Below are 6,000 nucleotides of genomic sequence, written 5' to 3'. Positions count from 1 at the left end.
TATAGCCATATCATAAGGCACTGTAATAGCTGAGCTGAAGACTGTGAACCTTTCAAGTTCCTGGGGTTTTGTCATGTGGGCAGATAAAAAGAAACGGTATAACTATGTAGCTGAGGCATGCTAGCTCCTAGACGCCTCAGAAGTTCCTGCTGCTTGTAGCAACAGGTATAACCTATACAATATCCCTGATGAACTCTTGTCATAGTCTCATGTCAATAACCCATCCACTGTCATTTTGTGGTTGTGATATTGAAATAGAAATTCCTGTTTCTGGACTCCCAGTATAGTTCTCTTGAGTATTTGGTAACGTGGACCATTTGAACACTATTTGGCTCCTTATGGAAAACTTTGAGAAGTACTTTTGAAATATATTCTGCTGACATCTCAGATCATGGTGTGATCTAACTGCGATGCTTGGCTTTGCTCTGGTAGGAAACATGGCCTGTTCTTCCCTCACTGCACAGAAAATCTCCAGGCGATGTAGTGGCTCCACACCAGCCTCCCTCTAACCCCCTTTGTATGGGGCATCACAAGGAAAAAGTCTTTCTTATGCCCTAGAAATCTCCAATTTCCTGGATCCATTGGCTTTTCCAGCTGCTCTAAATTACTCTAGGGACTGAACCTGGTGCACCCAAACCTCCCATCATCTGCAATGGAATATATAGAATTCTAGATTGCAGATGGTTTAAAAATCAGAATGGTCTTTAATTTTGTCTTCAGGTGTTTTATTAGGAGCAGGGAGAGAGAGAGAGGGAGAGAGTCATCAGTAGCAAAAACACAAGAATACGATGTTGTAATTTATTATTTCAAATACTCTCCCTTCTGCTCCCACCTCCATTTTCTTAGAAGGCCATTTCTTGCTTTTGATTCCTATGCAAAACAAACTACATAATCAAGGGGTATGAACTATACCAGCAAGTATTTGAAGGGAAGAATGGCAGTCCAATGGCTGGAAACCTACATTATTGTCTTGATCCTGTAGTCCTTACTCAGACAAACTCCCATTGATATCAGTCTGCAGTATCCGGCCCTTTAATTCAACACTGAATTTGAGATATGAAATCCACAAAAGACAGGAAATTAATTATCCCTAACGCATGGCTTGATCCTGGTCACCTTTCTATGCAAAGTAGCCAGAAAACCACCTGAGCCAATCAGCTAGGGAATCACGTGGTGGCCTAGTGTGGCCAGGGTGGCAGAGGGCATGTCCATAAATAGGGTGCTGGGTTCGGGGCTGTTGAGGTTCTTCTAAACTGTGCTGTGTATCCTAGTATATATTAATTATGAGCCGCTCCTCAACTGTTACTTATCAGTAGCTCTTAATCTGCAATGAAATGCACAGAAGTTGGTGGGTTGTTCCTTGTTGAATTCAGTGGATGTTTTGAATACATTTACAAGATGCAGTGGTCTGGCCAAACTCCACTTATTACAAGTCTGGCATGGGGTAGAGGTGGCTGGTGACTGCCAGATCCTTGGAATGGGTTAGTACAAGAGAGGGATAGTACGGATTTGGTCTAAATTATATGTTTTGTATTGTAATTTCACGTTAACTAAGCATTTAGTAAAAAAAAAAATTTTCCCCCAGTGCTAACCAGGAAAACTGTCTAGTAATACCCACAAGGAAAACCAATCTAAAAGCATGTAAAACTTTAGACAAACACTTCAACCACCTGCTGATTGAGACTGGCTACCAAGCCTTCAGCTGAGAAGACCCTGGATCTTGGGAGGTCGCATCCTAAACCATTGATCTACTTGTTTTTAGAATTGTAAAAGTCATGGAGCTCATGGCTTTGCGGGTACTGGCCCTAGGGAAATTCCTGAACCTCTAAACTCAAGTAAACTCACAGTTGTAAGAAGATACCTCCTTCACCACCTGCTGTCCCCCGAATCTACAGGTTTACAACCTGTTCCAAATGGCCCTGCAATGGCCCCACACCAGTGATGTAGAAAAAAGGAGCACAAGATTTGACGGAGCTCGAGATGTAATTACTTGCAGATATATATGTACAAATAGTTACTCTACATACGCAAACTTCAGCGCCCTCTTCAGACGTGGCTGTATAAGGACATTTACTTTTGGCAGGAGAGTCAGGGAAAGCAGTGCTGAACTCTAAAGGGACAAATCAACAAATCCTTCTTATCTGCCTCACTCAAGTAATCCCACTGGAATCAATAGGACCAACTGCACAAGAAGAGGGAACAGGATTTGGTCCCAAATGACAGTAAAAACCAACAGTTCAGCTCTCATAATTTATTCATCCAGGACATCCTTATGTATTCATGGTCTATTTATTTTGGTTTGTTTTACTACTTGTTTTGCGATTTTTAAAACAGCAACCCAGATGAACAAGATGCAAAGTTACCCAGAATACTCAGCCCAGAGGAGAAGGTTCAGCACTGCTCACCAGGATTAAAAGTTCCAGGCTCTGTAGACAGTACACAAATATGTTGGATATTACTTGGGGCCAGATAGTGACCTCAATCCAAGAGAGCTCCCACTGATATGTATGAGAGTTGTGCACACAGATCTAGGGCATGCAGTATAGGCCCCCGCCCCTTAGAGAGTTCTCTCAAGGTCTTTACCCTCTTCTGCACCTTTCCCCTCCTCTTCAATTTACAGAAGCACAGTAGGATAAGAAGCATGTTTCCTGCCTTTAACATAAACTGAAAATATTGTGAATGGCCAGTGTTATCTCCAAGTGTCTACTGCGAGCAAATCATCAGCAGCCACTTACAGCTTGAAGTTATTTGTTAACACATACTTTATGCTTTTAAGGTTATGAATGCTCGTTTTCATGCTTCCTCTTCTGTTTCACACGTCTGCCCGAAGGAGGTGTAAAGAGGAGGAGCAAACGAATCAATATGAACTTTGCTGGATCGCAGAAAGAGGGGTGCTCTGACTTATTGTATTAGTCTGCTCTTCCAGAAAACTATCCATTTTTCACATGCAAAATTATATAACATGTAAACAACAATAGCGTCCTTTTAGGGTAGGAACAATTGATGGATTCATCACATTCTTTGGCTTACAGACTCCCTGAGTAAAAGTCTCCGAAAGACAAAAAAACATTAGAAAATATTGACTCTCATCCTCTAAGTGTATCTGATCTGCGGCCAGTCCAGAAAAAGAGTGACTGAGCTTTTATGACGGACGCTAGTGGTCACTAGTAGGAGAAGCACCGATTGCACTCTACTTCTTTCCCTCCTTAGAGCCGGCCAGCGTCACCTCTAAAAGCCCTGCAGAGTCATAGTATTATCAGATGAAAACACCTCCGTGGTCACTCCTTTTCTAGAAAGATGGAACTAATGTCCCATTTCTCAGCGTTGGTGTTGTATCTGTTTAAAATTCGAATACAACATGCCACAGTTGCACTGAGCCTCCTCTGGCTTAGCCCCGTGTAAATCATGGGGGAACTGCATTCAGTACCATGGAGTTAAAAAGGCTTAAAACCGGCACGAGAGAAAAATAAGGCCTAACTAATTACATGTTCTATTAGCATTTTACATGGATAACACCAGTACCTTCAAGCCCAGTATGTTTTTTTTCCTTTAGGATTCACCACCGATTAATTCTTGATCATAAAATGCATGTAATTGTACTTACTCTCATCCTTTTGTGGAGCCAAACTGGAACACTAGAGCTGAACTCCCTTGAGCTTTTGTAGAAGCCCAGATCTAGTTTCAGATCCAAACTTTGTATCTGGGGCATGCCTCCACTTATCACACAATACCGTTGTTGTTTTTTTAAGGACTATTATATTTTACTTGTTTAAGGAAACGCTTTTCTCATGGCTTCCGGTAGAAAAGAGAACCGTCCTGGCCAGTTACTTTAGCTAGTTCCTCCTCTGTAGCCATCACAGAGCAGCAAAGAGTTAATGGGATGATTGTAATATAATCAGTGTGGCAGATCCTGCACCTCTTTGCAGGCCAAAAGTCTTTAGGCATTGACCAGCCCCATTGCCTTCACTGAGACAAGAATAAGATTCTGTCCTGACATTATTAACTCCTGCAGGGGATAGGGAGGAGGGAGAGCCCACACAGGAAGGGGAAAGTCATTCTGCAAACCACACAGAGTTCCAGATACTACAACCCCTCTGGCTGGGAGAAGTTGGAGAAGATGGGGAATGCTGAGATCTGAAGGCAAACCCCGTGTTTCTTGGGGTAGCCTTGGGGAGTGAATTATCCTTCATAAAACTCTCCTTGCCTTCTCCTCCCGCTGCCAGCATAACTCTCTAAGGAACTGCCCATCCATAACTTGCCGGTGAGCCGCCTCTCCGGAGGCGATGAGGGTAAAAGGCAGTGAGTGGGAGTTAATACAGAACCCGCCAGCAGTAGGGTCTCCCACTACCGTTTCCGTGTATGCTGCAGACCAGACTTCCTTCACTCTGGCCACAGCCAGCTTCAGGACCCAGAGAGGGCGGGGGTCATTCGCCGGGCCAGGTTCTACACTGGTTCCCTTCTCTTCCTTCTGACAATTTTGGGATCATCCACCACTGTAGTGCGATTTCCACAGTTTTACTCTCCTTTGTGATCAAAAAGGAGATTCTGCCTGGCTTTCCTAGAGCAAAACACCCCTTGCTTATACTGGGAGCAGATTTGGTCCCGAATGCTTTCCCCCCTCTGCCAATGTTTAATGTGGGGAATTGGGATTTAACAGGTTTAAAGAATGATCGGTGTGAATCCACCAAATAATGCATATTTGAAAAACTTGGCCCCCAAGTCTACCAACCTAACGTGCATTATAAATATAATCTATAGGGGGCTGCGCTCCTGGTAGACCTCCTAGCTTCAATCCTCACCTCCGTGCAGTCTCTTGCTGGGAGTGCTCTCTGGCGTTGTAAAGTTAACAAAGGGGTAAAGGAGGGTATAAAGAGTGAGCCCACGTATTAATTTTGGAGGCAAACACGATGCCCTATTTTGTCAGCTTTGAATGTGCTGGGATAAGGCTGGACGGATAGAAATTCCAGTCCTGCGATTAACTGCAGCGGAGTAAGTGCCAATTGCCAGTGTAAATCTCCGACAAATTAAACAGCCTGGAGAAATATCAGCTATTCGGCGCCATTTCCCAAATGAGGATAATATTCAAAACCAGTTGTACATGCCCACTTCCTTGCTGCGCAAATACACTGGAGTCTCAGCTGCCTGTCAGACGCAGGGGAATGTAATTCTTGAAATGAGTTCTAATTTGTTGATTGGCTTTTGGTGGGTCATCTCTTGCCAAGTAATAAGTGAGAGCTTTTTTTCAAGGCACTTTGGTCATATCAAGCCAGTAAGTTAAAGCATCTGTGCGCAGCAGACAGGGAGAGGCTGGAGTTAATGAAGAGAAGGTGGAGGGTTTTTTAATTTTATATTTGTGTTATATTATCTCAATGTCCCTGTTCCATGCTTGGAAGGGTGATGGCAGCAGAAGATAAAATGATCTGTCTCTGTTGGCATTCAAGAGCAGTAAGAAAAGACCAGGACTAACCCAAAACCCCATGGGTTGAAATCCACTAGTTGGTTGTGAGTGGATTTCCTTGGGTCATCGTGAACAGTTGTAAAGTTCCCACTTACTCTACATGAGGAGAGCCATATCTAGACTAATGGTTAAAATAACCAGAGGTAGTTATGGGAGTCCTGCCCTGTCTGAAGGTTAGGGGCAATAAACACATAAGTTTCCCATAGAGAGGCTAAAAAGAGGGGAGGGAGAGATACTCAGAACTCTGAAAATGATGCATAACGCAGCCCAGGGGAAAAAAGCTTATAAAGACATTTCTGTCATAGCGGCTGTCAATGTGCACTAACTCTAATCAATCAGTTCTCCTGTACGTATATTAAGAGATTTATCCTTCAAAAAAAGCTCCCAGTAAAAACATGAGGTAATGAACATATCCTCTTATATACAAACGTCAACTAATAAAACTAAAGACAAAATGTGCATATCTTTTTACTCCAGAGTATGTAACCATGGCAGGAGAGGGAAGTTGTATTTTAAATTGAAGACTTAATTACAAACCCATT

The sequence above is a fragment of the Lepidochelys kempii genome, chromosome 5 (assembly GCF_965140265.1).
Source record: "Lepidochelys kempii isolate rLepKem1 chromosome 5, rLepKem1.hap2, whole genome shotgun sequence".
In the NCBI taxonomy this organism is placed as follows: Eukaryota; Metazoa; Chordata; order Testudines; family Cheloniidae; genus Lepidochelys; species Lepidochelys kempii.
The sequence above is the reverse complement of the archived record's forward strand: the minus strand, read 5'-3'. Positions refer to the sequence as shown.